Source organism: Camarhynchus parvulus, chromosome 2 (assembly GCF_901933205.1).
Source record: "Camarhynchus parvulus chromosome 2, STF_HiC, whole genome shotgun sequence".
NCBI classification, from domain to species: Eukaryota; Metazoa; Chordata; class Aves; order Passeriformes; family Thraupidae; genus Camarhynchus; species Camarhynchus parvulus.
Genome location: NC_044572.1, coordinates 148,703,348 through 148,730,916, shown reverse-complemented (window position 1 = coordinate 148,730,916; position 27,569 = coordinate 148,703,348). Strand labels below are relative to the sequence as shown.

Genomic DNA, 27,569 nt, shown 5'->3' with positions numbered 1-27,569 from the left:
GAGTGAGACGTTGGTTATGAGAGCAGGAGTGTGGCAGAGTCCTTCTGGCCTCTTTTGAAACAGAGGCTATTATTTCTAGGTTTAAGAATTTTGCCTTTTCAAATTCCTTTGACTGTTAAAATAGTTGAATTTGTAGCTTTTCCTTGTGCTGTGACTCCCATTCTGGGTTGAGAATGATTTTATGTAATTTCTGAACCGCTCAGGCCTGCATCAAATCTTGTGAGAGCCAGGTATAAGGGTGAATACAGGAAAATTATCCTTTAAAATAAGAATATATACAAACTTCCCAAGATTTGAAGGTGCAAAATGATCTTTAAGGCCACTGTGCTGCCACAGTGCAGTTGGGATGCTGTGGAGAGAGGTTCCTGTGTGGCTGAGGTGCTGTGGTGAAGTAATTTGTCTGGTTTTGTTCTAAATGTATCTCACTTCAGGACTTTCACCTCTCCTCTCTTCCTAGAACGTTATTGATTTACTTCTGTTCTTACTCTTCAGCCCATAACCTCCTTGGCTCGAGTTAGGCTGGAATGACAAGAGAGGAGCATCCCTGAGTTCTGGTGTAGATATTTGGAATAAAATGAAGATTAATTTAGATAGATGAAAATACTTCCTCTCTCATCTTGACCAAACTGTACTTTTATACTACTTTCTAATTCCCAAAACTATTAATAGTGAAAGTTTGATATCCTCTCAATTGTTTAAAAATATTTTAGGATGAATTTTGATAGCATTATTATCCACACCTCTAGGAACTACACTGCTAAAACCTGAAATTCATCACAGGGCAGTGGGTTTCAGAGTCCAGATGTGAATTTATGTGTGGGATTTGTCAGTCATTTGGAATACAGCTTTTCAATTTATTCCTACTCCATAATTCTATATAATTCTGGGCCAAGTCTGAGTTATAAATCGACTTTGGTAAAATGTGATTATTTTACATGCTTTTAACTACATTACCATGTCATTGCATTTGCATAATAAACCTCCCAATCTTTTCCTCTTGTTTGGGAGAACATTTTCCTCTTACCAGTCATTCCATTCTCACCATCTCTTCACCTCATTCTCGTTTGGACTCCAAATATTTGTCCTGCCTTTTCTAATTTTAAATTTTCCATTGTTACAAATTCTTACCATATTCCAAAATCACTAAGGAAAGTTAACTACATTAAATTTTAATGTTTCTTCCCATGAGTCAGTCCTTCAGTTTTGTTTCAGTACTTACCCTTGCTTTGACTTTTGTGCATCTACTTTTTTTGTAAAGAAAAGTGATCTGAACTTTAAAATAAATCCTTTGGGCTGGATGGACATTGTAGGCTCATTCCTATTGAACTATTCTATTCTATTCTATTCTATTCTATTCTATTCTATTCTATTCTATTCTATTCTATTCCGTTCCGTTCCGTTCCGTTCCGTTCCATTCCATTCCATTCCATTCCATTCCATTCCATTTTTTAATATGTCATTATCTGTCCAAGTGAAACTTCTCTCTCAGTCTTGGATTGGCCTCACAAATAAAAGTTTGTCTGAGGTTTTTACTGATGTAGAGCTGCAAAGCAGTCATGGAATGGTTGATTTGCTTTCTTAATTCTAAACCAATTGCAGGAATTTCTCCCACTGACACTCACCTGTGTGTCCTGGCTTCAAGAACCAATGGCACAATTCCTTCCTTTCTTTTTAACCTTTTGTGATGCTCCAATGCCTTGAGTGTTGAGCACCACAACTTCAGCTGATTTGTAGTGCTCTGGGGTAATTTGTGGCCATTTGTCATTTCTGGACAGCTTTTCAACTGAGTAAAGTATTTGAAAGAAATCCTGAGTTTTTCATATTTTTGGGAGGTTTGCTCAGGTCTGCACTTGGTGCTTTAGGTGCCAAAGTACCTTGGAAAGCTTTACCTTTAGCAAGATTTCTGCTGAAAACTGATGTGTTGGCTGGTACATAACCCCACGGCTGAGTGCTCACAGCATATCAAGACAACTTCAAAAGCCCCAGCCCTGCAAAAAAAAAAAAAGAAAAAAATCAAAACAGCTGAAAGCAATTAGATGAAAGGAATTTCATAACTTTTCTATGACAACAACCTTTGGTATTCTTAGTACATTTTTATTTTGAGCAGTGAGTCACACAAATGCAGCGAGAAACAACAAAGAGGACGTCAAGTTCCATTACTGTAGCTCGATGGTGGATGACAAGGGCATCTGGTTGATAGAACAGAACAGAAAATTGCACTTTGTCTGGCAATTAGGGGAACAAAACGGAAAAAAATTGTCACTGTCTTATTTCTGTTTAACTTCAAAAAGTACATATAATTCTGCCTGGGGAAGTTCTGTAGGTGGCTGCCTGCCTTGTAGTCCTGTTGAAACATCAATTTGTGTTCAAAGTGGAGAAGTAGACTGGGCGATGAAATATTCATCTGACTAAATTTCTGACTTTTTATTTGTTGTTGTTGTTTTGCCTAAAAAAATATAAAATAGGAAAAAGGAAAAAAGTCCCATTGCTGACTGGCTTCAGTCTGGGTGTTGATGTAACCATTCATGACAGAATATTGGTTTTTAATGAACTTTGCAGCTGGTTGGTGTCTGGTGCCAGAAGGACTGAGTGATGCTGTGGACGCAAGAAATGAAATCCTTTTTTTTTTTTTTTCCAGAGCTGAAATCAAAAGCTGCACTTATGTGCATCTTCTAAAAGATCTAAAACAACCCAGAGATCCCTGTCCTGTGCTCCACTAAGGCGGATCACAGTACCTGCAGTCCTGAGTCTTTCATATTTTTGGGAAGTTTGCTCAGGTCTGCATTGGTGCTTTAGGTGCCAAAGTACCTAAAGTATCTGCAGCTACCAGAATAGGGATAAAAAAGATAATAATTTTGTGACACAGTTTTCCCATCTTTACAAGATTACTGTCTCAATAGTCAAAAGGGAATTTGAATGAGTTATCCCAAAAAAATTCATTTCAAACTGTAAATAATATTTTTTGTTCTCTCCTTTTTCTTGATTTTTTTTGTGATTTTGAAAAAATTGTGACTTTTTTCTCTGAACACAAACTACATCCAGCCCATTACCAACTGTATTTAGTATTAAAATCCAAGGAGTTTTTATTTATTCCCACAAAAGGAGTTGAATTCCAAAGTCTTCCTCACTGTGTCAAGGTGGAGGTCACAGAGACAAGTCTGGTGTGATGAGGCTACACAGAGCAGTAGCAGCAGCAGAGCTGGGTGAATTGGGACCCAAATTACTTACATTAGACATTTCCTGTACTTTCTCAGGTTTCTAATTCCATTATTAAAATGTTCAGCATTACCACTTAAATGTTCCTAATGGCTTCATACATAACAAGCCACTGTTAAAACAGAAAGTTAGACTGTCTGTTCTCTCCGCCTTCCAAATGTTTTATGAAAAGAAGAGGAAAGCACCCCACAATTTGTATTTATTTATAGCCTTTAAGGAAACCCAGTGAGTCACACCACATCTTCATCCAAGAGGATTTGAAGGTTTTCCATTAGGATAAAAGACATTTTCAGATTGTTCACTGAGAGGGTGATCAGTTGCTGGACTCAGCAGGGTTGTGGTCCTGGCACCAAGTCTGTCTGAGTTCAAGGAAGGTATGGACAAAACTTTTAGTCAGATGGTTTAGTTTTAGTATGGGTCCCTTCCAACTTAAAATAACCCACGATCCTGAATCAGTTTTGGGGTCAGTACCTCTTGGCAGAACATCACTAAAGCTTTTTGATCATTCTAAGTGCTCCATATTGTATAACACTTAAGAGACCTGGACTTTCCAGTTTGTCACTTCAGGTTCCATGAGGTCCTCCTGCATTTTGTTGCCCATCCCAAAAACAAGAGTAGCAAGATAGGGAGTTCTGTTCTTCAGAGATAAGGCAAGAGCCCAACTTCCCAGTGAGTTTTCATTTATGTTTGGACATGGCTTGTATAATTTGTAGAACATGTGGTTTCAAACTGAGAGACAGTAGGTTTGGATTAAATAGGGGGAAAAATTCTTTATTCAGAGGGTAATGAACTGTGGCTGCCCCATCCCTGGAAGTGTCCAAGGCCAGGTTGGATGGGCTTGAAGCACCCTGAGATGGTGGAAGGTGTCCCTGCCCATGGCAGGGGGTGGAATGAGATGATCCTTAAGGTCCCTTCCAACCCAAACCATTCTGATTCTTGTATTCTGTGAACATGGTTCATATTTAGAGTCCATGGGCTAAAAAATGCAAGGGTTCAAGTCTTCATGGCACAGAGTGAGCAGGGCTAGAAAGCAAGAGAAAGTAGCAGAACCAAGACTGTCACCTTCACAAAGGCACTGCTAGCATGTGACACCAGGGCCTGTGACAGAGGTTTTCCTTTCAAGCCATCTCTTCTGAGGTCTCATCCCCAAATATGATATGAAGGAAGTGCAGTAGAAGACTTTTAAATGCAAATAGGAGAAGGGAAATGGCATATGGCAGAAGGAGATGGGTGTGCTGGTGATGCAATATTTAGTTGTTTGTTTTTTTTTTTTCTAGAATCTTTTGTGGTTATGTTGAAATGTGATGTTCTGCTGATGTTGAGGGTAGCCCATGTGGTTCTGAATTTTTCAAGGGATAATTTCCTTCAGCAAACTGTCCTTTTTTCTCTCTTCCTTTACATTAAGAAGTGTGATTTTATAGAGTTTGGAAATCCCTCTATTCCCTCTAGAAACAGATTTTACAAAGTGTAGATCTTTCACTGGCAGTCCTTTAAAACAAAACAAGCAAACAAACAAATAAGAATCCAAAGAGAAAAGCATTAAGCAAAAAGATTGGCATTAATAGGAATTTCTGTCCTCCTGATTGCAAAGTTTAGAAAATGCGAATCCACAAAATTACACAAACATGTTTTGCATTTCCAGAGCTAATTAGTGCATACTGGAGGGGAGAAAATTACACCAACTTCTAAACAGAAATGTTAATTGTCAGCCTTTGTTTTTCAAGGCAGTAAGTGTACCCTGGCATTTCTGCCTTCTCAATCCCTGCATAGGGAGAGGGAAGGAAATCTATTTCCCCATTTGTCTTCAAGTCCTTTATTAAGACATCCTCTGTAATGACTACCCCCCCTCCCCCACAAAAAATAGGCTGAGCTACAAATTATATTTATGTGTGTTTTGATTTCAAACTCTGTGAGTAGTGAGTCAGAATTCCTCGAGTTTCCAAAACACATACTCCTGTTTTATGTTAAAGGATTATATTAAAGCCTTTGTATGGTTTTCTGGACTATACTTCAAAGTATTTTGGATGTGATATTTTGAATTTGACCTTTTCTTTACTGGATTTGGGATTCCTATGTGTCCTTTTTTAATTACCCAGAAGAAACCTCAAGCCTGGAGCATATAATTTTGTCAATGAGGTTTGCAGAGATTCCCATGAGACATATTTTCTCACATTTCAGTTATCCCAAATTTAAATAGTCTATGTAAAAAATGTTTCTTCAACAGGACTTCTATACCATAGAGACACAAACCATGAATATCTATGAAATTTCAACACATAAGAGAACTTAGGTTTATGTGAAGAATATATATTTTAAAAAATTATAATTTTTAGTGAGAAAATGCAAAGATTATCTGCATGGATTGCAATTGCTTTTTTGTAGTTGTACAGATTTTTCCTCCTAAAAAGAACAGTCTTGATGCATTTATATTCTTGGATTTCTGGGATATTCCTCTCTTGCCTCATAGAAATATAACACCACTGCAAAACACAGCTCTGAGAGTACCTCAGAGATCTGAATATTTGCTAAAATATAACTGAAATGATGAAATATCAGAAATTTGTGAAATCTTTTTTAATGCTTTCCTTTGGGCATCAACCAATTTTGAATAGAGAAAGACAAATACCACCATAATAATAAACAAAATCCCTACATAAGCAGAAACAGTGAGTTTCATAACAAACAATCAGATGGCTCCCAAGTCATTAAAAAGGTTATTACATTTGAAGGTAAAGGAAATCTCTATTTCTGTTTTCCCAAAGCATTTATTTCATGCAAAGGCAAATATTTTCTGTCAGCATTTTGAAACTTATTCATGGTACACTATTTTCATTTATCATTGTTATCCTTGCATCACTTTTTACTCACAGAAGAAATGTGAAATGAGGCTCATGAAAACTTTTACCTTTGAATAAAATGTTGACTGCTTTAAATGATTGAAAGACATGGATTTATAGAAATTACTGTATCCACATGTACATTTAAAAGGCCAAATTAATCCTACTTGTAATTAAATCAAGGCTTAGGCTCTGTATCAAATGTTGCAGTGCATTTCTCTTGGATGGATGGATGGATGGATGGATGGATGGATGGATGGATGGATGGATGGATGGATGGATGGATGGATGTAAGGATGGATGGATGGATGTGACCAAAGTTTTTTTATTTATAATGCCTCTGTGCTGACTTTTAAATATTGCTATAAAACAACAGAAGTAATTTCAAACACTGTAGAAAGCAAATATTAGACTCCCTAGGCCTAATTCTCATTAACTTTAATGCCAATTTACACCACTCTTGCAGTGCACTGGGGCCATAAACTGAATTACATTAAGCATAAAATGTTTCTAATGTGAGAACCAGACTCAGTGTGTTTTGCAGCAGTTTTACAACCAACTTCCCAAAGATGGTGCAACCATTTCCAGTTCCCTAACAGAGGGTTCATCACGGCTGTTTTCTCACTTTCAAGTTGGAAGAGCTTCTTCCTTTAAGTTTGCACAGTTTTGGATTAGCTAGAAATGTTTTTTAAAAAAATGCCCCTCAAAAAAAAAAAAAAAAAAGGTGCATTGCTGAAACTCTGTTATTGACTGCATGAACCCTGTGCTGGACTTAGAATATCCCACCCCTGTGTACATCTGATCCATGAGAATTACTTCTCAATTATTGGGTAAAACCTGACCAAAACAGGCTTGGCCACATAGGAAGAAACAAACAAAAAAAAACCCCTCTAAACATATAAACAAGGTAATTCCAGTCAAAAGTCTCAAGTGTGTTAAATAAAAGGAAAATTTAATATAAGAATTGATAATGTTCTAAGAATAAAATTTGATGTCATGGCTGGCATAACCTGCTAGGTTCATCAAAAAACTTCCAATGGTACAGCCACAAGTAGATCTAATTTTCTCACACAGACATTCAAATCTAACATAAATCTACAGATAGTTTGGGAAATACAATTTGAAATACACATAAACATTTTAACACATTTCCATTTATTATTCCTTGCAGTTAAAATTCAGTAGAAATCCAATATGAAATCTGTGCTTTGTTGGAAACAACCATTTCTGCCTTTTTAAAATACTGAACTATTGCAGAGAGTGATGAATAATAATGAAAATAAAAACTCTACATTAATTATAATTTTCTTCATAAGGAATTCAGATGGAGGATTAAAATAACAAGAGATTTTCTCAATAAAGGAATTAATGCTCTGAGAACACATTCACAGAACATTGTTTTTTATGATACACTGATGGACACTGGAAGATAGAACAAATAGAGGAAAATCACTGATTAAATAAATATTTAATATGTTTAATGGATTCACAGTTTTTGTAGAACAAGGTAACACACAGATTGTTTTTTCAAGAGGACACATTAAACACTTTGGATGTTGTGTATCCTTGCAGGAAGAAAACTGAGCTGCTGCAGGTGCTCAGCCCTGGGTGATGCAGTCCCAGAATTGGTGCAGGAATATCAGCAGGCAGAATTACCTGCAGTGCCACATGGAAAGGTGCAGCCACTCTGCATCAGAGCTCCCTAGAATGGGGTCCCTAGCAATCCCCAGAGGGTAAAAACTTGCCACAGGCCTTTTGGGACAAATTAAACTTACCCTGTGAAGTGGAAAGCAAATGCATATGGTGAAGGGAATGGTATTTATGGAAGTACAGTCAAGGAAAGACAGGAAGGTGAGACAGGAATCACACAGTGTTTTGAGTGAGGCAACAAAGCTATGAAATGGCAGCCATCCAAGCTGATTTGGGAAACATTAAACATGTAACAACCTCAATGTAAATGGAATAATGATCCTTTAGCCCTGTGGTCACTTTGGCTGATAGTCTTATTTGCTGAATGCAATAGCTGCAGTTAAAACCACAGTCTTACCAGATCACACAGAACCACAGAATGGGTCAGGCTGGAAGGGACCACAGTGGGGTCATCTGGTGCCACGTCCCTGCTCCAGCAGGGCCATCCCAGAGCACAGGCACAGGATTGTGTCCAGAGGTTCTGGAATATCTCCAGGGAGGGAGACTCCACACCCTCTCTGGACAATCTGTTCAGGGCTTGGTCACTGGACAGGGAAGAAGTTCTGCCTCATATCCAGGTGGAACTTTGTGGGATCAGTTCCTGCCTGTTCCTCTTGTGCCATTGCTGGGTCCCCAGAGCAGAGCCTGGGCTCTCTCTGAGCCCTCCCTGCAGACAGGGATAGACAGGGATGAGGTCTCCTCTCAGTTGTCTCTTTTTGAGGCTGAACAGCCCCAGCTCCCTCAGCCTTTCCTTATTAGAGATGCTCCAGGCCCTTCATCATCATCACCCTTCCCTGGACCTGCTCCAGGAGCTCCATTGCCTCCCTTGTCCTGAGGAGCCCAGAGCTGGACAGAGCACTCCAGATGTACCTCACCAGGGCTGAGCAGAGGGGCAGGATCACCCACCTCAGTCTGCTGGCAATGTTCTTCCTGATGCATCCCAGGATCCCATTGATCTTCTTGGCCACAAGATCAGGATCTATCTGAAAGCTAAATGTTTCAATAAATCAGTTATTTCCAAATAGGCCTCCCATTTCTGACTCTTTTCTTGGATTCTCTTTATCCTGTTTCCCCAGCAACATGTCTGCACTGACTTTCCCTTCTGAGATCTTCTAGTAATTCTCTGATACAGCCCAAAGTTGTTGAGACTGTGATATACAGGGACACAGTTACAGCAGAAGAAGCGCTGTAAAAGTTTCAATCCTACTCCTAAACTCATGCAAGTATTTGTTGAAATCAGCAGTGGTATTTCTGCTGCAAGGACAATGCCTCACACGGTAAATCTGCTGTGAAATGGTTTGTGATCAGTGAGTCTGAGGCCAAGGGGCTGGAAACAACAGAAACTCCTTCTAGGAAAGAAACAAGACCTCAAGCTGTTTCAAGCAGAAGTGGAAGAGTTCAATAAGAATTCATTATTTGAACTTTGTCTTTTTCTTTATTCTCTTTCCTTACATTTCCTTTGATTCTGCCCTCTGCTCCAACCCCAGTAGCTTGCACCCATCTGTTAAAATATAAAAAGGGCTCCCTCTGCTAGTGCCTATTAAAGTGCCATATGGCTGAGGTATAGCCTGAGGTGCTGAGCATCACAGAGTGCAGCTCTGCAGAATAAAGATTCCTGCACTTGAGGTTTAATTAGGTAAGTGCTTTTTAAGTAGCATCGCTGTTCCCCCTTAAAATATTTGCTACTCCTCACCAAAGAACAAAGATGAAGCTGGTCTAAATCACAGCCTGACATGTTTCAATGAGTGTTCCCCTCCTTCTCATAATGATTCACTTCTCCTTCATCCTCAGGCAAAGTGGTCTCCCAAACGTGTGTGATCTCTCCTACTGTGGAGGGATCTTCCCAACCTCATCGCTGCTGCTGCAGACAAGGGTGTGCTCTGGGCTCCACCTGCTGCAGAGGAGGAGGGAAATCTTTATTTCCAGATGCAGCTGCACTACAGCTTTATTGAGGGGGAAATACAGAGAAGAATTGTGTGCTTTGAGGTGTCACTTCCAGTGATGAGCTGGGGTGTGGTGCTGCAGGAATCTGCCACCTCCAAAGAAGGAACTCCAAAGTAGGAACCCAGTGCGGAGAGGGCATAAGACATCTAAAGAAATGCTTGGCAAGGTGTGCTTTGAGTTTATTCTGATTCTTCCAGCTCCTGCCAGCTGCAGGTGCAGAACAATAAGTATTATGCCTTTGGCTTTTTAGTTTGATTGTTTGCTTGGTTTTTCAGTGTTGCTGTTACTCTTGCTAAGAGGAAAGTTCAGTATCTGAGGGGAAAGGATCTCCACTTGCTTGGTGCACGTGAGGTGTAGGCTTTTGTTCAGACCTGTTAAAGATGATGTGCAGTAAAAGCCCTCTGAAAAAGTCCATGGGAAGTCCCAAAATTCATTGCTAAATACCAGTGTCTTGGAGATCTTGGTTGTGCAGGACAGAGAAGGCTGTACGTCAACTACCAAAATTATTCTGCTTTTCAAACAACTACAGAGACATAAAGAAAACTCAAAAATCATTATCCATTCCATGGATTCACAGTAACTTCCTGGAATTTCCTATCTTGTATTTTGTCTACACTAATTTTTCACTTTTGCCTTAAGCATCTCAGTCACTGTAGTACACAAGATCTGTTAAAACAGATATCCGTGGTTTTTTGTTGTTGTGTCTTTGCCTCTTGTTTAATAGACTTGAGCTGTAAAAAGGCTTTTTCTGATACCCAAATGCTTCCTCTGTGTCTACTGGAGCCCTTAAATACTTCATCTCCCCTCTTTTCTCTCCTAATCCCTTATAGCACTACATGCTAAGGAGCAAGTAAAATCTTAATCATTTCTGTTCCCAGAAATGAAACCAGAGGCACGATGCAGAATATATAATGTATAGCTGACTCTTCAGTGATTACTCATGATTGTCTTCCCTCCCCAACAAAATCCTGTTTCTTTCCAAAAGAAAATGGAGACACTTCGGGAATTCTACATAATCCTTTAGTGCTGCTCTTCCCAGCAGTGATAATAAACAGGGAGGAGTTAAATGGATGCAGCACCCTGATAAATCTGACACAGCTGATTTTGGGAATTTTAGGACACCCAGCCCGGCCAGCACAAAATATTTCCCCCCTTCACTGTCTCCAGCAGTACCCACGAACAGGCACTCAAGGAAGAGTAGTAACAAATTATATACATAAAACATTCCCTGGGCACTGTCCAAGCTTCTGATTATTTCCTGCTCAGGGAGTTCTGACATTGTTTCTTGCTCAATAACTCAGAGATCTTTCTTTGAAATGTTTTTCTATTCTTCTCTTCAACCTGTAGGTTTTATTTTATTCATTTTTGGTGACTATGGTAGGAGAGCATACATATTGGAGGATAGCATTGTTTTTCTGTGCATGAGGAACATTATGGGGAAAACAAGATGGGAGTTGTATCCATGCAGAAACTAAAGAATTTATAAGGCTTTAATTAGATGGGTCCCAGTAAGACCTAACATGGGAGTTGATACTTTATTTCCAATAATGCTACCCAAGAAAATTAAGATAATCTGGATTCCATATGAAAATGGGAACACTTTGTGTGTACATTTAAAAAAAGAAGGAAGGAAGGAGGGAAGGAGGGAAGGAGGGAAGGAAGGAAGGAAGGAAGGAAGGAAGGAAGGAAGGAAGGAAGGAAGGAAGGAAGGAAGGAAGGAAGGAAGGAAGGAAGGAAGGAAGGAAGGAAGGAAGGAAGGAAGGAAGGAAGGAAGGAAGGAAGGAAGGAAGGAAGGAAGGAAGGAAGGAAGGAAGGAAGGAAGGAAGGAAGGAAGGAAGGAAGGAAGGAAGGAAGGAAGGAGGGAAGGAAGGTTGGTTGTACAGGGCACATTATGAATAAAGGCTTCTTTCTGATCCTCGTGGTTGCAACACTCATTTATCTGGTCACTGAAGATTTGTTTATAGAAAAAATATACAAGGTAAGCCATAAAAACTTGCGAACAGAATAAGGTAGTACAGAAATATTTGGTCCAGAATTAGAATATTAAAAATAAAGAAAGATTATATTAGTGTCACTGAAGTTTAAACAACTAAACCTGAACTTGTTACTTGATGTTCCCTTTCAGGCTAATGCATAGATTTTTTTTTTTCAGCTATTGAATGGATTCATTAAAGTTGAGCCAGATTGTCCTCTCTCCTCTCTAAAGAGAAATGAGAGTGATTTGTGTTGATCTGGAACATTTGAATTTGAATGCAAAGAATCTCATCCATAATATTCCATATTAACTAATCTGGAGCAGTAGAAAAGGGAATAAACATCCACTAGGCAGGATATTTCACCCACCTACACTGGAAGAATGGTGGAAGAGATCAAAAGGAAAGTCAACTCGGCTGCTTTCACCCTTATTTATGAACAGCCCACTAAGGTCCAAATGAGGGGGTGTCCAAAAGATTTACCAAGGTTATCTACAAGTATCAGAGTGAAATCCCTGACATATGTGCATTTTCCTGCCATAAGCAGGGATCAACTGCATTAGTCTCCCTGGTGTCTACTAAGATATCTCTTTTCTGATGGGATTAGGGTTTGCATTAATCCAGTACTGACTGCTAGAGTGTAAGCAAAGCAAACATGAAGCTTCCTTCCATCCTGTGCCTCAGCCCTGGCACCATCTGTAGGAATAACACCAGCATATGTATGTAAAACCAGCGTCACCCAGAGTTAACAACAGCTAGAGCCCAGATGGATGAAGAAAATGCATTATATTTACATCTATAGAATTTATTAGTTCTTTTTTAATTAGCGCTCTATGCAGCAATTTATTTCCAGTGCTGTTCTTAATGAAAACGTTATAAGTTGCAGTTCTATTTCCAGTGTTAAGAGTTTTGTCCATTCCATCTCTGTCCTCATTGACTAAAACCAGTTTTGTTTCCTTCATAGTTAAATAGTCTTTTAAAAAATTATCTGAGGAAGGTACTTCTTGTGTTTAAATATGCATTGCTGCTGCTCTGAAAACACCCATCAGTGAGTGAGACAGCAACTCTTGCTATGCAAGTATGTTTTTCTTTCCTGATAGGGAACATTTTCAGCTCTCATTTTCCCTAGTTCTGCACAAACCACATTATTCTGTCACCAGCTCCCTTTCAGCAGAACTGGAGCATACAGTTCCTGCTCCCTTAGCTGGAATAGTTTAATGCCAACCATTTTGTGTGTCTTCTGTGGGCTTTTTTAAGGTTTATTTCCAGTAACACGTGAATGAGAATTTAAGGGTTTCTGTCACCTTTTACAGCTGTGATTTGCTTGCTCTGTAGTTAAAAGCAGCTGCAAGGTGAAAGCCTGGTATTTCCCCATGGCAGGCTCTCAGGGATGGTGGGACAGTAACGAGGCACTGGATGGGCACTGAGAGATTTGCATCCTTGGCTGTGTACTCCAGTGCTTAAGCATCCATCTCCTTGAATCTGTCCTGCAACCAGACACATTTTAACATAAGTCAGCATTTTTCCTCCTGATATTTAATCCAAGATGAAAGTCAAATGCCAGTAACTCTGCTCGTTCCCAAAAAACCCACAAGATTTGCCACACTGGTGCAAATGGATGAGTTGCCAGGTCTGCTGTCTAATCTCTCTTAGTGTCTCAGCTGGCCAGTGTTTTATGTCTCTGGTTTTTACATTATCCTGAGTGCTTCCCAGAATAATTCCACATATTCATGAAGCTGCTTTTCTCTCTCCTTCCTCCCTCCACACTGCAGGAGTTGCCAAATGTGAGTCAGGGAGCCCTGTCCTGCTAGGGAAAGGCAGTGGCTACTCAGGCCAGAAGAGATGTGGCCTCTTTCACAGAACCATCTTGCAGCTGAGCAAAGTTACTGCAGCTTAAATTGCAAAGTGAACCCATGGATGAAGAACAACCAATGGTATTTTCTTGGTCATTCAGTCACTTAGACTTAGATCACACACTGCTGGAAATTTTAACCTTCTTGTCAAGGCAATAAAGTCGTAGCCCTGCTCTGAAACTCGAGCCTCACTCTTCTGAGTTTCAGCCCTCAGAAAAAAATTATTCCAGATAAATTTATTTAGTTTGTTATTGGGATGTTGTGAAGGAAATCCCAAATTACAAGGGTTTGGTTTTTTTTGAGAAATAGAATCATAGAACTGTTGTGGTTCCAAAGGACCTCTAAGATCATTGAGTTGAACTGTCCTCCTACCACCACCACCACCAAGTTCACCACTGAACCGAGTCCTCAGGTGCATATCCACACATTTTTTTCCACTTCAAGGGATTGTGACTCTACCACTTCCATGGGCAGCCTGCTCCATTGCTTTACAACCATTTCCATGAAAGAAATCCTCTTAATATCAACTCTAAATCTTCTCTGGCACAACTTGAGACCATTTCCTCTTCTCCTGTCTTTTGTTACCTGGGAGAAGAGGCGCTCACCTCACTATTACTTCCTTTAAGGTAGTTGTAGAAAGCAATAAGGTCACCCCTTTTCCTCCAGGCTAAACAAGGTGACAATGCTTCTACAAGAAAAGTAATATTGAGAGAAAATGAGTACACATTTCTTTGGAGGAAGCATCTCCTGTGACTTGTGACCTTGAGAAGAAGCAAGGCCTAATTATTAAGTGGGTTTGATTCTTTCCCTTTCCTGACTTACTATAGTACAGGGATGAAGTTTGTGCTTCGGGTAGCTCCTGAGGTTTCCTGTCAGAACTTTCTGGGACAGCTTGTTAGAGCCCAAATTTTAAACCTCACACAACCTCAAAATATTCATTTGGGACTTATATCAACAGCATCACTCAAAAAAAAAAAAAAAGGTTGCTGGAGGTTGAAAAAGAACTCTTTCTTGTATTAAACATTGTCATGTTAAAGAACTATGCAATGACTTTTCAATCATCCCGAACTCTGTCACACACAGCGGGCTATGAGAGAAAAAATGAGGTCAGCTCACTCATAAATAGATTTTCCCCTTGTTTTAATGTGATAAGACAATGCTGCTGAGATTCGCTCTTCACTTGCCATTTAATCAGAGCTGAGTTTGCAATGTCATTACCCGATGTTTCACATATTCAACACCAGGTAATTTAAAAATCTTTATGCAAATGGCCCTGCTACTTCTATAACAGCATTTATTTTTAACAGGTTGGGCAAAATTACTCCAATTCATTACGTGTCACCTCCCAGGCTCTGGGCATTCCACCTTTGTGAAATGAATTTTCTCGTGATGCCCCAAGTTCAGCTAGCAATATTCACTTCTGAAATGTGATATCACCCATTGTATCTCTTGCCATTATTATGTCATCTTCTGCAGCTTTGCCTCCCAGGTGCAAATTCTGAGCTGCTGCAGACCTTTTTTGCATGTTTATGTGAGTACCAGTTGCACGTTTCTTAAAAGCTTTGCCATGTACTGTGCGCTGCTAAGACAAATCTTTAGGGGTCAGACTGAAATGCACAGGGGTAAATTCCTACTGGGAACATGACTAAACATGAAGATGGAAAAGATTTGGGATTTCTTTCAGTGTAGCGAATCCCAAGGAACTGACTTGGATAGACAACACCCTTCTTGGACCCCCAAACAGCGCCTGGACTGTGAGCTTGGAATTTGTTGCTGGGGTTTTGTTTTGTTTGTTTTGTTCCCAGTATCATCTAATTTCTTATTTTAGTTTTGCTTTAGGGTTAATCCATACTCTCCACAAAACACACCTATGTTCTTGTGGTGGTCCCTGACAGATACCCATGCACTTGCATTAATATCTTTAATATCTTTATCCAAAACTCCTATTTTAACAATGAGCTGCAGCTGCCAAATTTGAGGAACTTAATATCAGGGCCAAAAATACTCTAGTCTTCCAAAGGGCCTGGATTTCTACTGGGCCATCTTTCTAAACAGAAAAAGAAATTGTTTCAGTGAAGTTGAATCAAAGGTGGCTTCTGGGAACCATTGATGCAATTAAGAGAAAGCACAGGGGAAATAAAAGTGTAAGTGAATATTAAGCCATATTGCACGGGGTATATCATCACCCTGCCATCTCATTTTTTTTCTGACAGAAGACTCTTGGGTTATTAGGTTCTGTCCTATTTTAAGAAGCTGCTGTTAGAACTCCAGAATAAGCAGAAATGACCAGAGTGGCTGAAAAAGAGCAGCAGCTTTCCTGCTGTGGGCAGTTGTGCACTGAAGAAATTCTGTAATGAAAAGTGGACATCATTTGCTTCCCTAGAAAATTAGTGGGAAGGATTTTTTAAAGAGATGAACTTTAACTGATGAAACAACAGTCTTTACTGAAGGCAAAATCTCATCATTGTGTACTACACTTGAAAAAAGCCCAGCTAAAGGCCTGGAAGGTTTACAATGCCAGAAATGTAATTCTCAGACTAATCTGCTATCTGATTAACTTCAGCTTCAAAGAGGCAGGAAACACCACAGGTTTTCTTAGTATTGTGACCTTTTTCTTCCTTTCCTTGTATTTTCTTTATTTTCTGTCCTGAAAATACATCATTAAATTTTATGTATTAAATAAAGCTGTTATATCAAGCCCATTTTGAAACCTTCATCAAAGTGATCAGGAAGGGTTTTCAGAGGCCATTCCCTGCCACCACAGATGGAAGAGATTAATTTCAAATGAGTTAAGCCATGAATTGCACCCCAACTGCAGAGAAAGGTTATCTGACTTAGGATAAATTTGATGTTGATGTCCAAAGCTGGTGATCTGTTGAATCCTAAACACAGAAGCAAAGTATATTTACCATATTGTCAGGAAATGAAAATCAGAATATTAGCAGCTACATGGAACTAGAGCCAGAAAAATGTAAACAACCATAGATTTCCTGCTTTCCCTTTAATACTCTCTTAGAGGTTTCAGAAATAGACAATTTAGATCCTCATGTTGTAAGATGCTGTCTCCACTGTCAGCCTCACAGATTAATTTAGGTTCTACATTCCCATCATGAATGAGATGATGTCACAGGATTTCAGCTTTGTGATATTTGGAAGCTACTTTGCAATGTGCATCTGAAACTCTAAAATATGCAGCAGTTTCAGAGGAAAGCAGATAAAGTGTGTTGTGACATGGATTTAATTAGCGTAAATTTGCATATGGGAAGGTTTCAGTTTGAAAATATCGAAAGAAAGTAGTGCCTTGGAAACAGGTTCACCAGAACACTGAAAATCAAAATCAAAATAAGAAGGAACAAAACTGAATAAAACAAAAAAAGGCAAGCTCAAGTCAAGGGCTTAACATTTCCTTTCTGTGGGCTGCAACTCAAGATACCAGCGCTGAGGGTCCAGCACTGGCTCCCTCCCTGCCTGAGTTTGACATGTTGGGAAGGACCTTTAAATAACTCTGAAGAGCTGTTTTCATGTCCATGTTTTCAGTGCTCACCACCAAAATCCAGCTGTTCATTCTATGGCTTTGCAGAGCAGCTGCAAGACCTTTCCTATGGGCCTGATGCAAGGCTGGATAAAGTCAGTGAGAGTGTTTGCACGGGCTTTAATCAGATTTGGGTCATCTCTCCCCTTTCACTGAGGCAGAATTCCACTTGATAATTTCGTGGGCTACCTTCAATCATCTCAATCAGCTTCTAATGATTGCCATTGTTTCACACTTTTAAAGAAAAATTCAACCACCCAAAAGCTCTGCATATATAATTGTCACCTACTATTAATAATGGACTGTGATTTATCTTGATGAGCCTTCTCCAACAGAGAAGTCCTTTGAGATTTGTATCTATGAGAAAGTCTTAAATCCATATAAATTTGCAAATGTCAAAGGTTGTATTATCACAGCTTATTTACACGGTGTGATACACATCCTCATATTTGCCCAGACAGAGATCTCACTTGATTTGGAACAACAGCAGGTAGGGACAAATTACTATTTATTACTCTGAATAATTTATCTTCCCATGAGACCACCTCTTTAATTCATAGCCAGAAAAACCCAGACTAAATAAACGAGCAGAGTCTACACTGAAAACCTCAAAGAAGGGAAAGATTCTTCTCTGAGCTAAGGAGGGCTGGAGGATGGATCCTTACCTCAGGTTCTTGTTGCAGCTCAGAGCTGCCACATGGCTGGAGCAGCTCTTTACAGTCTGCTTTTACAGTTCTCAGTGAAGAGATCTGTCAGCTTATAGAAGCATAATTTTAGCACCCTGATAGCAGCAGGGTCCTTTTTTTATTTGCCCTCTCTCTTTATGCATGGAGAAAAAAAAATCAAGATATATTTTTCTGTTTCCTTTTAATGATTATGAAAATAATACAGAAATATAGACAGACAAAGCCTCAAGTCAGACACCATTAATGTTCCCAAGACACTAAAGAAAACCTAGGATATATTCCAGCATGATTTTAATATATTTCTTTCTCAAAGTTGTTATTTAGTTCTCTATTTGTATAGCAACTAAAATAAGACTGTAGTCCATGAGTACAACTGCTAAACTCAACATAATTATGACCACCCAAAACGTAAAAAACCATCTTTAATCAAAACCTAAGAGTATGACAGAACTCAAACTCTCTCTCAGTAACTTAAATTCATGTTTATCCTCAAGCAAACCTGAAAGGTATATGAAGTCTATTGGGTTTTTGTCCCACAATATCTTTTAGCCAGTTTTTGTGTGGAGAATCTCTCTTGCTGCACTCCAAGCCTGTGGATTACCTATTTCTCGTTCAAATGGCTTTTGCAATTTAAATATTTAAATTTAAAAAATATTTTTCCCTGCCTGCAAATCAAAATTCAGATTTTGATTTTGATCTCAGTTTTTGATTTCAGATTTTGATCCCAGTAGCTGCAGAGCCTTCTGAGAGCAATGGCCTGTGCTGAACATAGGGCTTTGGTTTCATGTCCAACCCTTGGTCCTCTTCATCCCAGTGCTTGGAGAATTCTGTCCAAGCTCCAGAGGATCTATCTGTGTTCCTTTTCTCCTGGACACAGGCATGTGTGTGCCTGCACAGGAGCTCTCTGACATGTGAGGAGAGGCTGAGAGAGCTGGGATTGCAGCCTGGACAAGGGAAGGCTCTGGAGGACCTTTCCCATCTATAAATACCTGAGGCAGGGGGATAAAGAAGGTAAAAGCAGGCTCTTCTCAGTGGTTTCTGCTGACAGGTCAAAAGGCAGTGATCATAACCTTATAAATAAAGTTTTTTGAGCATATGAAAGCACTTTTTTTTTTTTTTTTTTTTTGATATAAGATTGACCCAATGGGGAAATGGGCTGCTGAGAGTTGTGGTAGCTTTGGAGCTATTCAAAATCCAACTGGGCACAGCCCTGCTCACCCTGCTTCACCTCCAGAATCTGTGAATTTCTGTAATTCTGTAACTTGAACAGGTGGTGAATATTGTTGTTGACTGGCACCTACAGAAATAGGATAGAATTCTATAATGCCATAAAATGGTTTGGGTTGGAAGAGACCTTCAAGGTTCACCTCAGAGCCTTTCCTCTTTAAAAAGTGCTGGGAAATATTAAATAAACAGAAAAGTGAGAATAGTTCCCAAGTGGAAGGAAAGGTTAAATGATTAGTGGTGTGCATCCCTTTTCCAGAGCTTTTTTACTTGTGTGAGTGACTTGAGCAACTCCTCTTGTGACATTAAAAGGACTTTGGATGGTGAATTTGTGCAGCTAAATTTAGATGCCAACAGTGAACTCTGCATCTGGGAAAGTCATCCTGAAGATCCCTTTGCAGTTAATGTGAGTCAATACCAGCCAGTGAAATTTAGGTCAATATGGAGTTGATTACTTTATTCAAATGATCCCCACCCTAAAAACCCTAAAAATCTTTGGCTGTATTGATTAGATCTGTAATTACTGTAATAGGAGCCTGGAGCCTGGGAGTCATTCTACTCAGATGGAGGTGCTTAGACCTTAAATTAGCTGGGATGAATGTCATCTTCAGAAGGGTACCCTTCCATTAGAGTGTTTCTATTGCCTCTTTGAGGTGTTTATGTGAACACAATGCAGGAACCCTCATCTCTGCTTTGTATCTGCAGCACAGCACACAATGGACATCTGGTTTCAAAAATATTATCTGAACAATCTTATAATGAGCAGTTTAAAAATTAGCATAAATGAAAATATGCTTGTGTCTGTATTTGGCTGCTTTGTGTCTGATCATGGTCTATTTTAACACCTTGTTGGTTTGCAGTAAAGCATAATTAAAACAGTGTTTCTGAGGTTTTCACCTGTATTAAAAAGAGCTAGAAAAAAGAAAAGAAGTTGTTATCAGTTATGCCTTCAGTAATAATAATAATAATCCAGTTTTTCATTCCTTTCCTCACCCTGGATAACAAGTTTAACTAGATTTTCTTAGACTGCATGTGTACACAAACACAGTCGCTGAGGAAGCAGAAATAGAATAAACACAAACACTACAAAAGCCTGCTGATATATTTCATAGTGATGCTTCCTACAAACACTCAGGGCTGTTTCATAGGTGGTGAGTGCAAAAATACAATCTGTGTAACCTCAGAAGTGCAAAGTGCTGATCTTGGAGGTGCTATCCTGCTGCTGATGTGTTTCTTAAGAAGTTTCTTTTACAGTAATTGGAGAGAAATAGACTCTTTGATCAAAAATTGACTTTTTTTTTATTCCATTAACTTGTCTACATGAATAGTGTAAACATTTTATGGTTTAGATCTACGTGTTTTTGATCTCTAATTACACATCTACAAGTTATAATGAGTTGTTCCTAGTCAGAGGAAGTGCCTAAGGTGTTAGGTTTTTCATGGCATGGAAAAATGGGGAACAATACAATTTCCCAGCTATATTCTGTCCAGCAAAGTGCACTAGTGCCATGCTGTGTCTTCTATTTTTTGTCCATTTTGCAGAAAACTATATATTTAAAATGAAATGCAATTTTCTCCAGGTATGGGGACTGCTGGCATTGAAGAGAACACAAAATTTACTTTTTCCTTGCTACAGCAGGTTAAATGCTGTATTTTCTTGATGAATTTGTTTTTCTGTATTCTCAGTCACAGAACCATGGAAAAGTTTGGGTTGGAAGGGACCTTAAAGATCATCTCATTCCAACCTCTCTGCCATGGGCAGGGAATCTTTCCTGGTTATTCACAGCCCCTTCCAGCTTGGTTTTGAACATCTCCAGGGATGAGAAGCCTTTGTGGGTAATCTGTCCCAGTCTTCTCATTCCTTCCACTTCCACAATTATCTTAGCCTGGAATCAGTGAAAATACACTTTCCTGAGCTTGATCTGCTTTGTTGCTGTCTGTGCCTTTTGGGAGCAGCCACCCTTCCATCAGTGACACTTCTGCACCAGAAATTCTCTGGGGGTCCTGTGAATACTCACCAGCTGTTCTTGGTCTTACAGAGCCTGTGGTCACCCTGGGAAGCGGAATGGATTCTCAAGGCACTGCACATTCAGGCCCCACGTCCGTGTCTGCATTTCTGATCGCGTCATGTTAAACCTGCTATAACCAACACTAATTGTATGAAAGAAAAGCTAAGTTTTATACTGTGTGTTGGCATCATTGTGAATAATTTTGCCTATTTTTTCCCCTCTTTCATCATAGGCATGTTTTGCCTTATGTTACAGATTTTAATTATGCCCCCCTATCTGGGGAATTCAATTTCTTTGCCTCCAGATTTGCTATACAATGTGCTGTGAGACAAGTAGCTGTTAATTCATCTCTGTTGTTTGTGTTTTTAACATGCTCCTGATCTCCAGTTCTGCTCATTTAAAACCGTGAAAGTCAAGATGTTTGTCTGGTTCTTTTTTTTTTTTTTTTTTGTTACTCTTTTGTATGTTTAAAAATTAATTTAGCTCAGATTCCCCTGCTGTGCACTGCTGCTTTAGAATTTGCTCTGCTGGATCTGAGCTAAGCACTTCCACAATTTCATGTGCCGTTTACAACGCATCAATTAGATGCTTATTTGATCCCACTGTATGCACAGAACAGCATATTTATTCATGAGAAACATCACTGAAAGAGCAGGATAAATAAACAAAACATTATATTATGATTTTTTGGTGGCCTTTAAAAAAAACAACCAAGCAAGATATCTCATGAAAAATGCCAAATCTTGCTTCAGACTTCATTTAATAGGTTTCAATGCAACCAAGGTTTGTGAGTTTGTTCCATTTTCATCCATAATGTTTTTTCCTGACAACATGATTGAAAATGCCATTGAAATTCATCTTTAAATGTGTCGTGTGTTATAAATGCAGTTTTCCTCCAGTAAATAAAGCATTTCAAAAATGGTTTTAATTAAAACGCCATAGGAATTATTGAAGAGAATTTAACAAAATTATATATTTTTTACTCTTTGGGAAAAGCAAAATCTTTTGATTTTGAAAAATATTTCTTACCAGAAAAAGAAAAAAAGAAGAAAAAAAAAAGTTGCCTCTATATGTTATGGGGGTTTGGGTACCGTGGAGTTTTAGAAATGAATAACAAATATTAAACTGGATTCTCACCTGCACTGATATCAGTTACACGCTCCCTTTCCAAAGAGCTGACACAGTCTTTCATCAGTAAAGGCTGAGCACAGAAAATGCTCAGAGAAATCTTGCAGGTGCTTAAGCTCACTCAGGGACAAAATTGTGAAACTTCTTAAATCAGCACAGTCAGGTTTGGAGAAGAAACACAAGCTACAGTTTCTGGTGGCTTTTCTTTAGATATATAAAATCTGCCTAACTGGATTGGTATATGTTACACTAAATATTCATTAATTGTGATTAAGAAAAGCTAATGAATAGAGTGACACTCTTCTTCTTTTTCTCCAGCCGAGCTTTGTGCTGGCATGAAATTAGAAATTATGACACCTACAGCTTTACCTTACTAGAGAGAGTTTACTTCTGAACTGGAACTCCCCTCTTTCCCCACAAACTGCAGACTGCCTCCATCAGCGCATTTGGCAAATCCTGCAGAGATTAAAATAATTTTCATCTAGTTAGTGAGAGCTGAAACGAGCCCAGCTCGTAGCTGATTGCAAGCAAATATTTTGAGAGCTTCGAGCTGCATTTGAACAAGGGATCCAGGACAAACAATCCTTGCCCAGTCACTAATCCCATTCATTAGGAGCTCAGTGATTACCTCATTAGTATGATTGAGCTTTCCCTGGGCCAGCTCACACAGCAGATCATTTGGCATTGATGACCCAGGTAAAGAATTTCTCTGCTGAAACGACAGAGGTTGCCTGGCTTCAAGCAAGGAGGAAATCATGTGGCAACAAAGATGGGCTGTTGTGTATTGTAGACTTGGTTATAATGGTAAATATCATTAATAAAACCAAACTATTCATTAAAAACAGCATATTCACACTAAATAGGAGAATTAGAAAATGGTTTGGTTTGGCAGGGACCTCCAAGGATTGTGTAGTCCAAGTCCCTGCCACAGGGGTCTTACTCTAAACCAACTTGCTCCAAGCCCTTTCCCAGCCTGGCTTTGAACACTTCCAGGGATGGGGCAGCCACAGCTTCTCTGGATAACCTGTGCCAGGGCCTCCCCACCCTCACTATAAACAATATTTTCCTTTTGTCTAATCTAAATCTCCCCTCTCTCAGTTTAAAACCATTTCCTCTTCTCCTGTCACTACACACCCTGGTGAAAGGAATCTCTGTCTTTCTTATAAGCTCCCTTGATAAATTGAGATGAGGTCTGTGCAGAGCCTTTTCCTCTCCAGGCTGAGCAGTGGAACCCCAGCAGCACCCAGAGGAGTGAGAATGTGAGAGAACAGCCCTGCAGACAGCCAGGTCAGGGCAGGAGGAGCAGCAGGAGCTGCTCAGGAGCTGCAGCAGAGGTTCCCCTGCACGCCTTGGTGAGGCAGCGCAGCCGCTGCAGCTCTTGGGGGTCCAAAGGTTCCTGGCAGGACCTGTGACCCTGCAGAGAGAGGAGCCCACACTGGAGCAGGTTTGATTGTCCCCACAAGCAGCCCAGAAGGGCTCAGCCTGTTCCTGAAGGACTGTCCCCCATGGAAGGGACCATGCTGGAGCAGTTTGTGAAGAAGTGCAGCCCATGGGAAGGACTCACACTGGAGAAGTTCCTGGAAAACTCTCATGTGGAAGGGACCCCACAATGGAGCGGGGGAGGAATGTGAGGAGTCTTTCTCCCTGAGGAAGAAGGATCAGCAAAGAGGGTGAGGAAGTGACTGCAAGGCCCATTCCCTGTCCCTCTGCCCCACTGAGGGGGAGCAGACAGAAACTGAGAAGTCAAACTCAGGGAGGAGTGGGGGGAAGTTGTTTTAACATTTGGGTTTATTTCTCATCATCTTACTCTGATTTCATTGGTAACATATCAAACTAATTTCCCCAAGTTGAGTGTTTTGCCCAGGGCAGGAACTGCTGATGGGGTGCAGGACTTTGCTCTTGGCCTTGTTCAGCCTCACACAATTCACATTTCCCAAGCCCTTCAAAGTCCCCCTGCCCAGCATCCTTTCCTTCTAGTGTATCCTTCACAAACCTGCAGAAGGCTGCCCTCAGTCCTGGTGTCTGTGTCATTTATAATGATATTAAATCATGCTGGCTCCACATGGACACAACTTGTTACCAATCCCCACGTGGACAATGAGCCATTGGCTGCAACTGCAAGTGAAGATTTATTTTCTATTTCTTCACTCATTTCATGGGTACATTTTCCTTTGCCCTCCTCATGGAAAATAGAATAACTAACAATGCCATTAAGCAGCTGTTTTTGTTACTGATGCTTTGGGAGAAAATACAGGCACAGTTTCTTCTTTACAATATCTCTGGCAGAGACACAGAGCTCAAAGGTTTCCAACAGCAGGCAGTTCACTTTGGCAGATCCTGCAAACCACCATGGTGTAGAGGGTTAATTGGTAACAAGTAGGTGAGAATGGGATATGACAGGGGAAAATTCTAATAAAACCTCTTTGCAAAGGCATTACGAGGAGTGAGAGCATGCTGGCAACAGTGGAAGAGAAGTTAAAAAGATCCTGACAAAACCAATTAAAAAGAGGCACATCAGAGACATGGTGAGCTAAGTACCCAGTTCAATTATTAAGTTGTCAGGTCCTCTTAGTCTGGAGTGGAATAGGAAACAGTTTTTTCTCTGGTGCCTTCAGGATAAATGTGAACATGAGAAAAGAAACCTGTTTGGGTGCTTTGTGCTGCTGACAAACCATGCAGGAGCCAGGGGAATTTCTCAGATTCTGAGATCTTTAAAAATGACTGTTTGCCAAAACTGAGTCCACAGAAGGAGACAGATCTCAAAACTGAGAGTGTTGCACATACCATCAACTCTTCAACAGTTTCTTGACTTTTTATCCCCTTTCAGGACACGCATGAAAAATTTTACTGTATATACAATTCCGAGAGTCAGACTTTGATGAACCTTGTAGGTCCCTTCCAACTCAGGGGATTCTATGATTCTGTGAAATCTGCTGTGCTGGGAAAAGAGCTGCTTGAACTAAGCAGGAGGAAGCCTTGAGGAGCCTTCTATGCCTTCATCAGCACAAGGTAGGACATGAGGACAATTCTACTGCCTCAGCTCAATGCTACACATCACTCAGTGTTCTGTCTCCAGCACTGGCAAAAACAAGTAAACAGGAAACAGAAAAAGGACCTTCAGTCTTTTCTCTCTAATAATCTCACAGTCTTCAATCCTAATTTTTCCATTTTCCAGGTGATGGTGTGACTTGAATATAAGTTTCAAAGATCTACGACCAACAGGGGAAAAAAAAAAGAAATCCCCAAAATCCCAGGGTTTGTTTTTTGTTGTTTATTTTTTTCTCATTTAATTTGGCTCCAACTACTATAATTCCATATCCATTTTTTTCCTTTCATTGACAAAAGATGTTGGCAGTCTGTCTCAATACACCCTTTCTACCTCCTCATAATTCCATAGCCTTTTAAACAGAGGATATAAACCCCAAAGAGCAATGTTTTAGATTAGATATTAGGAAGAAATTATTATAAGAGTGGTGAGGCTGTGGCACAGGCTGCCCAGAGAAGCTGTGGCTGCCCCATCCCTGCAAGTGTCCAAGGCCAGGTTGGAGTAATTTGATCTAGAGGAAGATGATCCTGCCCATGGCAGGGGGTTGGAACAAGATGATGTTTAAGGTTCCTTCCAACCCAAACCCCTGTCTGATTCTATGAAATGCTGACTTTTAGACAGCCCCATCCAGCTGAAAGGAGTTCAGCCTTTACCCTGAGCTGTTTTGTGCTATCAGGGGACCTGTTATCTCCTGTGCATGCTGCATTTTGGTCCAAAGCCAACTGAATTTATTGGACATGTCAAGCATTTTATTTTTCCTTCTTTCATCTATTTTGGTAATTTCTTAGTCAAAAACCAGAGAGAGCCACAAAAGTGAAAATGCAGTGATTGACACATTCCTACACTTGAGCGTTTCGCGCCTCCAAGAGTGGATGGAGCGAAAGCGAAGAACAATGGAGCGGGTCAGCAGATCACTCTCTAACAACTTATTAATCTGCAGTTCTGTCAGTCCAAGGGGACTTGAAACACTGAAAGTGGCTGCAATTCATCCATTTAGTTTAAGTGTGTTAACCCACATAATGAGGTGCAGTCTCTTCCAAGGCAGCAGCCCAGAGCATATTAATGATGCCTCACATGGAGTCTGGGCTGTGCTTCTCATGTGCTCACTCATTACAGCCTTCCACACTCTGGAACTGAGCTGAACCTAATTAGACCACAAAGAAATATGGTTGTAATTGGTCTGGGGCAGCTCAGTAATACGTAATAAGGAAGTTTAATTGGCTTCTTCTTTGTTTTACTGGTTCTAGAATTTATCGTTTGCTTTGGACATTGGGCCAACTCCCCCGCACCTTGCCATGGAAAGCAGATGAATAAAAATATGATGATGATTAGAAATCTGGTTGTTGAATATACACAGTGATGGCAGAAATTGCTGAGTTTCACAATAAAATATGGGGATTCCTGATCCTTGGATGCTGTCAGTAACAGGAGTATCAGGTTTAAGAATACCAGATAGCATTTAGAAAATGAAATAGGTCACTGTTGCTCTGTAATCTTTGTTTCAGTGTAATGGAGTTATGACTAATGCCAAGATCTCTAACCATCATAGCTAGAAATCATATATACATATATACGTAAAAATTAAATTAGAACGTACCTCCAAGGTGAACATGTTTTTGATTGATATAAACAGAGCAAGGAAGGTCATATAGTGGGGTTTCTGGAAAAATGTGTAGGAAAATAAATCTTCCTTCCTTCCTTCCTTCCTTCCTTCCTTCCTTCCTTCCTTCCTTCCTTCCTTCCTTCCTTCCTTCCTTCCTTCCTTCCTTCCTTCCTTCTTCCCTTTCTTTTCTTCCTTCCTTCCTTCCTTCCTTCCTTCCTTCCTTCCTTCCTTCCTTCCTTCCTTCCTTCCTTCCGCCACTTCCTTCCCTTCCTTCCTTCCTTCCTTCCGCCACTTCCTTCCTTCCTTCCTTCCTCATTTGAAAAGTTTAAAGTGACATTCTTCTGCTCCTGAAGTGGAATATTTGAAGATTCAGAAGTAAACTCTATTAAAAATGAATTCTCACCTCCAGTGAGGGATTCTTACCAAACACCTGGGGAAATTCCTCAACATCCCATCTTGAAATCACTTTTCAAAATATTTTGCTTGAATTTTCAATCTCCTGCCTGGCTGCTTTGCTGCCTTTGACAGCCTAACAGGATCTCTCTGTGCTCAAGAACCACAAGAGTACAAGAGGATATAGTGAATCATCCCTGTGCTAAGCCTTATTTTTATTTCAAGGGGAAAAAGCCAAAAAGTTCATGACTGGTGTAGCTGGAGCATCATTTTCCATCCTTTGTTCACACAGCTTGTAGCTGTGAATGAAAGACTCTGCAGCAGGTATTTACTGGATAAACTTGGGCTTTATATGGGTCACTAGTGCCAGTGCACTGTGTGTCACAGGGGGTGGCACAGTTTAGAGACCCTGCAGGGCCTGGATGTGTTTGTGCAG

At 40.0% G+C, this 27,569-nt stretch overlaps 1 protein-coding gene across 3 annotated transcripts in view; it reads left to right on the top strand.

The window, feature by feature from the left end:
* Positions 1-21,958, top strand: part of TSNARE1 (t-SNARE domain containing 1) — a 441,704-nt gene extending 419,746 nt beyond the window's left edge. For all 3 annotated transcript variants that reach the window (XM_030944149.1, XM_030944147.1, XM_030944148.1), the window contains exon 13: positions 20,994-21,958. The gene's annotated coding sequence lies outside the window, so the exon portion shown is untranslated. The remainder of the gene's footprint in view (positions 1-20,993) is intronic.
* The last annotated feature ends 5,611 nt before the right edge of the window (positions 21,959-27,569 follow it).